An 11378-nucleotide genomic window follows, 5' to 3' on the forward strand; every position below is an offset into this window, starting at 1 on the left:
ACAAGAAGAAAAAGGAAGAAAAGAGGAAAGTGGGCTGTTGTGTTTCAAAGCTTGAAGGAGGAGCTGCTAGGGTTTCATTTCAAAGAGAAAAGGAAGAAGAAAGTGAAGGGCCGGCTGTGGAAAAATTGATTATGGCAGCTAGGTTTTCTTTGAAGGAGAAAAGAATGGTTTTATATTGCAATTAAATGCAATAGGGTTTTGAAAAAGGAAATCTGACTTTGAAAAAGGGGAATATTCCTTTTAGATACGCACAAAGAGGGAAGGACGAATTTACCCTTAGTTTATGACTGTTGGGGTGTTGTGTGTAGGGGCAATTTCGGGTTGCATTTATTTCCTACAGTGGTATCAGAGCTCGGGGAAGCAAGAAGATTCAACAACACCTGGAAACAACGTCAAGAAACAAGAAAGATCATCAAAACATTGAAGAAGCCAAATCTGAAATTATCAAGAAGTTGATAAAAAGGAAAACTCTAACCTAAACTTTATCTTGTTACATTCTTGCTTTTATTATCTTGTTATAACAATTAAACATGAGTAATATTAGAGTGGATGTTGACAAGTTTGATGGATCGGGGGACTATAGGATTTGGAGGAAGAAGATTAGAGCTCTTCTTGCTCATAACAAATTACTTAGGGTTCTTAGTGAACCCATAGAATGGCCAGAAAATACTTCTAAATCTACACAAGAAGAACTTCTTGAAACTGCTACTGGTTTAATCATTTTTAATTTGTCTGATGCTATTATCAGGTTAGTTGATAAAGAAGATACACCAGCAAAAATATGGAAAAAGCTTGAAGATCAGTTTCAAAAGAAATCTTTAATCAACAAGATCTTTCTTAAAGAAAGGATCTTTGGTTTCAAGATGAGCACTAGCAAGACTCTTGATGAAAACCTAGATGAATTTCTAAGGTTACATATTGAATTGGCTAATTCTGGTGAAAATGAGGCTTTAAGTGATGAGAACCAAGCCATCATCATCTTAAACTCATTACCCGAATCCTACAAAGAAGTGAAGAATGCCATTAAATATGGTAGGACAGAAATTACTTTAGAAGAAGTAATTTCAGCGTTGAAGTCAAAAGACTTAGAGATCAAGAATGAGAAGCATGGAGGTTCTAATGGAGAAGTAAACTTCAGTAGAGGAAGATCCAATTAAAGAAAACATGGACACTACAAAAGTAAAAGTCACAGCAGAGATCACCACAAAGGAAAGAATCACAACAAGGGAAGATCAAACTCAAAAGAACCAACTGATCCTACGGGATGCTACAACTGTGGCAAGCCAGGGCATTTCAAGAGAGATTACTATTTTCTAAACAAAGGCAAACCAAATAAATATAAAGGACAGGGAGAAAATTCTAACTCTAAACCTAATTTTCATAAAAATAACCAAGCTAATTATGGTGATGGTTATGAGAGTGTTGATAGTGGTGAAGTATACATTGCTGCATCATCTTTTAAAGATGATTGGATTTTAGATTCAGGTTGTACTTTTCATATGACTAATGACAAGAGTTATATGTTTGATTATAGGGAATCTAAAGGAGGAAAAGTAATCCTTGGAAACAATCAGACTTGTGAGATTAAAGGCTCGGGATCTATCAGATTTAAAATGTATGATGGGATAGTAAGAACCCTAACAGCAGTGAGGTATGTGCCTAATCTCTCTAGAAATTTAATTTATATTAGTGTGCTTGATGATTTGGGTGTTGTGAGTAAGGTAGAGGCAGGTCATATGAAGCTTAGTAGAGGAGCATTAACAATCATGAAAGGAATCAAAAATGGTGGACTTTACTACCTACAAGGCTCTCCTATTTCAAGCTGTAACATTACAACTCACAACGACAAAGAAGAAGAGATAGCTACTCTATGGCACAGAAGATTAGGGCATATAAGTGAGCGAGGCTTGCAACTCATGAGTGAGCAACAACTGTTGGGTAAGGATAAAGTGAGTAAACTAGACTTTTGTGAACATTGCATACTTGGAAAGCATCACAGATTAAAGTTCACAGCAGGTACTCACAACTCTAAAAGAATACTTGAGTATGTACATTCTGATTTATGGGGTCCTGAAAAATTTAGCACTCATGGTGGTTGTTCTTATTTTTTATCTATAGTAGATGATTATTCTAGGAAAGTATGGATATATCTACTTAAGAATAAAAATGATGCTTTTACAAAATTCAAACATTGGAAATTATTGGTTGAGAACTTAACTAATGAAAAGCTGAAAACTTTAAGAACTGATAATGGTTTGGAATTTTGTAACAATGAATTTGACCTCTATTGTAAAGAAAATGGCTTGCAGCGACATAGAACAGTGGGAATTCCCCTCAGCAAAATGGGGTGGCTGAAAGAATGAACCGCGCCATACTAAACAAAGTAAGGTGTATGCTACTTCAGTCAGGATTATCTCAAGGATTTTGGGGAGAAGCTGCCTTGACAGCAGTTCACCTAATAAATTGAAGCCCATCAAGAGCAACTGAAGGTAAAACTCCCGAGGAGAAATGGTCAGGTAAACCACCAAACCTTTCGCATTTGAAAGTTTTTGGATGTGCAGCTTATGCACATCAAAGCATAGGAAAACTCGAACCTAGGGCTTTAAAGTGTGTTTTCTTAGGGTACCCCGAAGGGGTAAAAGGGTATAGACTTTGGGTAAAGGAAAAAGGGGGATTTAAAACTATGAATAGTAGAGATGTTATATTCCAAGAAAATATTTTTCCTTGTTTACCTAATGAAAAGTCTAGTGCAGGAATAGAAGATACTAACCCTGGAGGTACAAACCTAGAGGTTAAAACTGGTTCTAATCAGGTGGAACAAAATGAAGACACACCGGGAATGGTTCAGGTGGAACCTAACCAAAGCCAGCAGCCCATGAACAATGGTCAAGGGGGAGGAACTGATGCTCAACAAGAGATCAGGGATGAAGACACCGAAGAGGACCTTACAAACTATCAGTTGACAAGGGACAGATCTAAGAGGACTCCGAAGCCTAATCAGAAATTCAGCTACAACATTTGGAGTAAAGAATTGGCTTATGCTCTTCTAACAGATTTATCTGTGGATGATATGGAACCCAAGACTTATAATGAGGCAGTAAATGGAAAGAATTCTAAGGAGTGGAATAAGGCCATGGATGATGAGATGGGATCTCTCAAGAAGAATAAGACTTGAGTTGTGGTACCAAAACCCGAGGGTAAAAGTATTGTGTCTTGTAAATGGTTGTTCAAGCACAAGGAAGGAAGATCTAAAGATGAGCCTATAAGGTTCAAGGCTAGGCTAGTAGCTAAAGGTTTCACACAAAAGGAAGGTATTGACTTCAATGAGATTTTCTCTCCGGTGGTGAAGTATAAAACTATTAGAGTGGTCCTAAGCTTAGCTACTCAGTTTGACATGGAGATAGATCAGATGGATGTTACCACTGCCTTTCTCCATGGGGAATTGGAAGAAGAAATATACATGACCCAGCCAGAAGGGTATGTAGAGAAGGGAAAACCAAACCATGTTTGTAAACTGGTTAAGTCCTTGTATGGACTCAAGCAATCCCCTAGGCAGTGGAATAAAAGGTTTGACACCTTTATGATGAAACAAGGTTTCTCAAGGAGTTACTATGATGCATGTTTCTATCACAAAGGAACTGACATCAACACGGTCATCTACTTGTTACTTTATGTAGATGACATGCTTATCATAAGCAAGGAAAGATCTCAAGTGGATGAGATGAAGAAGCAACTCAAGGCTGAGTTTGAGATGAAAGACTTGGGGATATCATCTAAGATACTGGGTATCACTATAAAGAGGGACAGAAAGTTGGGCAAGTTACTCTTGACACAAGAGGACTACATTCAAAAGATTATAGAGAAGTTTTCAATGAAAGATTCAAAGAAAACTTCTCAGCCAATAACTAGCCAGTACACTTTAACAAAGGAACAATGTCCTAAGACTGAAGCAGAGAAGGAAGCAATGAGTAAAGTGCCTTACTCAAGTGCTGTTGGGACTATTATGTACTTAATGGCTTGTACAAGGCCAGATCTGGCTTTTGCCATAAGTACCTTGAGCAAATACATGGCAAACCCAGGAAAGATTCATTGGCTTGCAATGAAATGGGCTTTCTGATACCTAGTAGGGACACCTAAGGTTGGACTCATCTACAAGCAACAGAAGTTCAGCACCAACATAGAAGGATACAGCGATGCCGACTATGCCGGGGACAGAGACAGCAGAAAGTCTACTTCATCTTACATGTTCCTACTTGGAGGAAACTGTGTGAGTTGGAAAGCCCAACTCCAACCTGTGGTTGCACTTTCAACAACAGAATCGGAGTACATATCAACCACAGAAGCTATTAAAGAAGCCATATGGATGAAAGGACTTTTGACAGAGATCAAGTTACTTAAAGAGGTTCCTAGAGTGTACTCAGACAGTCAAAGTTGTGTACACTTATGTAGGAACCCTGTGTTCCATGACCGAACTAAACATATAGAGATTAAATACCACTTTATAAGGGACAAGGTGACTCAAGGTTAAATACAAGTGGAAAAAGTTCCTACTGAGGAGAACCCAGCAGATATGGGAACTAAGGTGGTCACTCTCAACAAGTTCAAACATTGTATGAACCTGTTGGGAGTTGACACAGGATGGTAAATGGACACATATTCAAGCAATGACCCTCAAAGACAGCAACAAGTAAACAAAGCATAGGCAGAAACTTTTTTGGACTGCTAGTATGGAAATTTAGGTGGAATTTGTTGGATAAATTCCCATACTATTGTCCCATTAATAAAGTTACAAGGAAAATAAATTAGACCTCTTTATAAAGCCTCAACAGACCATTATAACTCATACAGTTGTCGGTTCTGTTTTCCTAGGCTTAGGTCTTTTATTTCTTAACAATAAAAGGAAGCAAATAAATATCTCAAGACTCTAACAACTTTCAGCTTTACAAGGAAAATATCTCAACAGATTACAACAAACTTTCTCAGATCAGAAACAAACACAACAACAACAACAACATTATAAATAAGTGGTTCAACCTTCCACTTTGAGCAACACACCATTTCGGCCAGCAGAAATAAAAGGCAACAGCCTTTGTTTTTCCTTGTGTAACCCACCTCAGAAACAAGAGAGGAAAAATAGAGAGAGTTAGTGAGAGATATTGTAAAGAAAACTAAGAGAAATAAAGTGAAGAGAAATAGATTACCTGCTGGGTTTTGTAGCATGGAATCTCCATGAACTTGTAACCGGTTCTAACATTCATAGTGGAGATTCAAGCGTCTTTGAGGGAAGCTTGACGGAGATGTACTCTTGATTTCAAGGGGAACTCCGAAATCAAATTTTGTAGTGTTCATCTTTATTTTCTGTTGTGGTTTTTCGGTTTTTCTCTTCTAAAACCAACAAAGATCATTTTAGATCTTTGTTGCTACTGTTTCTCTCTCTCTCGGTTTGTTTGTGTGTATTGCAGGCACTAAGGCGCTGCTGTAAGAAGAAGAAAGAAGGGCAGCAGTGGCTTCCATGAAAGCTACAGCCGTAGCTTGAAGAAAAACGAGCAGAAGGCTCGGCTGGTGTTATTTACAGCAAGAAGAAAAAGGAAGAAAAGAGGAAAGTGGGCTGTTGTGTTTCAAAGCTTGAAGGAGGAGCTGCTAGGGTTTCATTTCAAAGAGAAAAGGAAGAAGAAAGTGAAGGGCCGGCTGTGGAAAAATTGATTATGGCAGCTAGGTTTTCTTTGAAGGAGAAAAGAATGGTTTTATATTGCAATTAAATGCAATAGGGTTTTGAAAAAGGAAATCTGACTTTGAAAAAAGGGAATATTCCTTTTAGATCCGCACAAAGAGGGAAGGACGAATTTACCCTTAATTTATGACTGTTGGGGTGTTGTGTGTAGGGGTAATTTCGGGTTGCATTTATTTCCTACAAAATACTTAAAGTAAAATAATGAATAATAAAATAAAAACACTGTATATGTAAAGACACATAGAAAATTATAGATGGTTAAGTCAAAATTCGATCTTTTTAGTCCACTTTTATAAGAGATTTGTGATTATTCTTATTTCGAGTTGGATCACTCATTTATATAGAAAGTAAGTGATCCTTTAGATTACATAGTCGGTTAGACAAGATCGTTACATCATTAATTGCATTTTAATTAAGATGAAAAACATTTACAAAATAAATGAAAGACCAATTTTGATCGTTCTTAGTTATATTTTTAAGAGTCGCATATTAATCGTTCGTTTTCCTCAACAACATATGAACTTGCGGGTTTCCTGATGTTACTCACATATAAAGTCTTAGGACCAACTTTGAGTTAATTTATAAGGTAAAACACATGCAATTATATGGGTCATGTATCAGTTGTTTCATCTACTGACAACATAGAAGTCGTGGGTTCAAGATGAGTTATCACATATATTGGTCATTCGGACTAGACGTTTTTAAAGATGCAATCTTTTCATGGGACGCAAGAGAGAATCATTAGGTCCTCATATATAATCAATATATGCGTGATTTATGATAACTTCTTTTGGTCTCGCTTTTACTTCACTATGATGCACATAGTCTGCGACTAGATCCTGTCTCGGTCACACCTTCTCGCAAGTTTCTATCATGCGAGGATAGTTTTACTAGAGCAGTTATTAACACATCATCCTTTTTTAATTGGGAATCGAGTCCACGTGTCAAGTATATACCAGACTATGCTCGTATTTCTAGACATAAAATTAATACTATAACAATTATCATAATTTTTTTAGGGTGATAAGTCCATATTTATCTTATAAATATGAATAATTAATGAGTTAATATTTTAAAATTAATTCCTTAGACGATTGACAGTGTGATTTTTACTTTTTAGGACTTTTATGAAGGCTAATTATGCATTGGGAGACATTTGAAGAATCTTTTACACATTTTGGTAGAAAATAGTAGAAGTCAGGGAGCTTGGTTTGACTAAACTGAACGTAATTGCAAATTTAAACAACTTTAAGGGAACAATTGGAATTGGAGCTCAACATGACATTTGTAGATCTCATTCTTAGATTTTTAGAATATTTTCAATTGTCCAATTCCAAGTTGTATTGAATGAGTTATGACTAAAATATTAATCTGAGCATGCGGCACAAACTTTCCAGCAACGACCGCTCCACCGGCAGTTGAAGAGGAGGAAGAGAAAAGAAAAACAATTGGCAAGGGAAGTAAGGGATAATAGGGCGGTGCCCAATGCACATGCAGCTCCAACTGCAGGGTCTTCTAATTTGATAGAGCACACCACTGTTTTAATCTTTGAATTGTAATTATAATTGTAATTGTGTTTTTTTTTTTATATATCTATATATATAAATACTAGATGTATGAATTGTAAGTAGTATTTTTTTTTTATTTTTTTGCATGCTACTTAATTTAGAGAGTTTTAGGTTTAAAGATACAAATATATGGATGATGTGAAATTAGGTGTTGAATGTTCTATTTTAGGTAGGTTAAGTGAACATCATGAGCATAATGACAGGTCTATTTTATAATGAACTTAGAAATTGGGGCAAACATTTGACTATATTTTATTAAATTTGTAACTCATATTTTTTTTACATAATTTTATGATTTCAACTACAGAAAAGTAAAAATAATTACAATACACATTAATATAAATCTAAAAGTTTGATTATTTTTGTTTTCAGGAACATGAACATTTGGACTACTGTCAACAAAACATTCATTGTAGCGAGCTTCATCTATGTTTGTTAAGTTAGAATCTTCAGGCAGCTCCAACATAAATGAGAGTTCAACAACTTTTAATGTCATAGATGAAAGTTCAGCTTCCAACTTTCCTCTTTTTTCAACAAACTTGGTATAACTACTGCAACACGTTCACACATAAGGGTCATACCACACTCAAAATTTACACCCACCACTTGATGTGAAAACAAAACTAGACAAAATATTACTTCTTGGGAAAAAAAACAAGATGAAAAAGAGAAGAAAATTTTTGAAAAAAATACAAACTTACATTATACAAAGGACATCTCACAAATCTTCTACCTGAGTTTGCATTAGTCCAAGAGGTGAAGATCATAACTCTCTATGGGGGACTACAATGATATTTCACAGTCACATAAGCCATTTTCTTCCCCCTTCTTTGTGTTTCTCTTCTTCTTTTCTTCGTCTCCTTTGTCTTTCTCTTCTTTATATTTCTCTTCTTTTTCATCTCCTTCGTGCTCCTCCTCTGATTATTCTTCGTTGATATAGCCCTAAAAATTAGGTTATTGATTCCTTCATGCTCCTCCTCTCTTTGTTCTTCACTGATATAGAGCTATTTTTTCTCTTCTTGTCTTCGTCTCCTTCTGTTCTTCTCGCCTTTCTCCTCTTCTCTTCTTCCTTTGTCTCCTCCCTGGTATTCTTTCTTCTTTTTTTCTTTCTTTTTTTTTCTTCTTCTTTTGTACTTTGGTTTTTCTTCTTTCTCCAAGCTAGTTCTAGTTTTAATTTTGATTTATAATTTAGGTTATTGATTAGTTTAAGTTTTAGTTTCTACTATAAAGTTTTTATCTAGATTAATTATTTAGTTTTTATTTTTATATTTAAAGTTTTGGTAAATGTGGCCATGTTGGGCAATTTTTAAATGATTTGTCATTACCACGTAAACAAAATAAAAAGTTAATGAGGCTGGAGAAACGACACCTTAAAAATACAAACGAACTAGTACTCTAAAGAATTTTCCTACTGAAATTTGAAGTTGAAAAGTTAATTATAAGTGAATTGAGAGTTTCAAAATTTAACCGCCAAAAACTCTCAAAATATATTACTATATTAAATGTTTTGGAGGTAAGTTCAATTTCTTAATATTTAATAAAAATATTTATTTCAATAAAAGTTATATATCTATCTATATCTATATCTATATATAAAGGAAAGCATTAGAGAGGTTAGGTGGCACTCTACATTTTATTTCATTAACCTTTTCTATTTTCTCAAAATTTTATATTTTGATTAATTTTGTATTCATAAAAACTTATTATAATTAGTGATAATAAATATTCAATTACAACCTTTCAACTTATTTTAATTTAATTAGTGATAATAAATATTTAACTACAACCTTTCAAGTTATTCATAATTTTACAATCTTTCAACTTATTCATAACTCTTTTATTTATTGTATTTTATCACTATATAAGTAGATATTTATATGTCCTCTTTTATGCAATATATATTTTGATTTGTGCTATTGTTTCTTCTCTAATCTTTATTAGGCAACTTATATGTAATATTTTAAGTGTATAAATATATTTATTTATATATATACATGTTTATATATTAGCATATGTACTTACATTTGTATCAATTTTACGTGTAGGTTATGTCAATCAACAAACATTCATGTAAAGAAGTTTTTGCTATGCTAATTAAGGAGAACTAGCACCAATCTTGAAGTATCTTTGAAAGCCTCATGACTTTTCTACTTTCTTAAATAGCTCATTTGTCATACATGTTAATGATGTTTATCAGGTAAATGATGAACAAATTTCTTACTGGAAAATATTATAAGCTCCTCACATAGAATGAAAGTTTATTTGATATACTTCTGTGGCATGATCTTCTTATTACTTTCTAATTTATTTATTTTATGGTTATTTTAAATTTTAATCTCATATTATTCTAATTTTTAAGATTTATTAAATAATAATTAATTAATTAAAAGAGAAAAATTAAATAATTAAAAAATAAAGTTAACCTACCCAATTAAAAGATGCAAAAATAACCGAATTTTATAATAATACTAATTATTTTAGTTTTAAGATCTATTATTATTAATTAATATTATTTGATATGATCATTCTTGCTTACCAAAAGAAAAATGAGATTATAATACAATATAAATTAAAATAAAAAAATATGTAGTATTTTTAATTAATATATTGATAATAGGTATAATAGACTATACTAAGTGATTTATTATAAAATAAGTTTTGGTTTTAATATTTATATATTAATTACATATATAATGCTTAAATAATTATTAAAATATATAACGGTTGTTTGAATATTTTTTTATAGAATATTTTATATATGTTATTTGCTTATATATATTCCAATTATTATAACAAAATAATATGTAATAAAACTCAAATATAAAATCTATGGACATTATTACTCATATAATTATAATAATAAGAAATAAATATTAATTTATATATTTCATTTATTTATATTTATATCTTATATATCTATATATTCATATAAAGGTAAATATAAAAATGTGATTGACATGACAATTGCTATTTCTTTCTATTGTTTCTAATTTCTAGGTTTTTTAATTTTTTAATAATTATAAAAGAAACAATAACAAAAAGAAGACTGTACATTAAAATTGGTTGCATTCTTAAGAATATGAAAAGCTCATATTTAAACAGCACTCTATTAATTACTAAGTCATTATATGTATACAAAGTATAAATATAGAACTATGCATTTATATTAATATGCATTATATTAATTAATATTATGAAAACTCTATATTAATATACCATCCTATTATTAAGTTGTATATAAATAATATATATATGTAATATAATAAAGAGATATGAGCAACTTCTTATTATAAGTCATTTTTCTTATAAATATAATTTTTCTAGATACTTTTACATAATAATTTGTTGTACATGAAATATATTTCTCATCAAATTATAGCTAACTTTAGAGAAAGAAGCTTTTTGGATACACAAATGTACAGGTGATGAAAGAATTTATCTATTTAGAGATTAAGTGAAGAGGATTATATTTTTAATTGAATTTTAATTGTTTTTTTTTAGCAAAAAAAAATTATTTATAATTTCGATGTAATATATAATATACAGTATTATGAAAAATGTGTATGATCTCATCTCAATAAAATAAAGAGAGATTTAAAAACGTCTTCCAAGGAATTAAAAGATGATGGAGTATTATTTATATTTAAATAAACATTCTCAATTATGAAATAAAAGTACATCTCAACAAAACATAATTATTATTTTTGTTTTGTCTTTATAGCATATTATTTAAGCTTATATAAATTGTTAGGATAAGATTATTATTTTTTATTGTGTTTAATAATTTAGAAAATATATGGACCAAAATATTGGACGTTTGAATTTTTGTTATAAATTTAAGTTAGATTAATTTGATAAAATAAAACGTATGTAAATAATTAGTTTGAATCAATAAGAAGCTGCTAAATTAAGGGAATTTATATAGTTTTGATGTTTTATATTAAAATTATTAATTTAAATTGACAATGACTCTTTAGTTAATTTTTAGTTTGTCGTATTTTAAAAAATAATATAGTTTAAAAATATTTGAAGAGCTGCGCGAAGCGCGACACTGTTACCTAGTTTATTAATAAAGTCAT

Source organism: Cannabis sativa, chromosome 1 (genome assembly GCF_029168945.1).
Source record: "Cannabis sativa cultivar Pink pepper isolate KNU-18-1 chromosome 1, ASM2916894v1, whole genome shotgun sequence".
Taxonomy (NCBI): Eukaryota; Viridiplantae; Streptophyta; class Magnoliopsida; order Rosales; family Cannabaceae; genus Cannabis; species Cannabis sativa.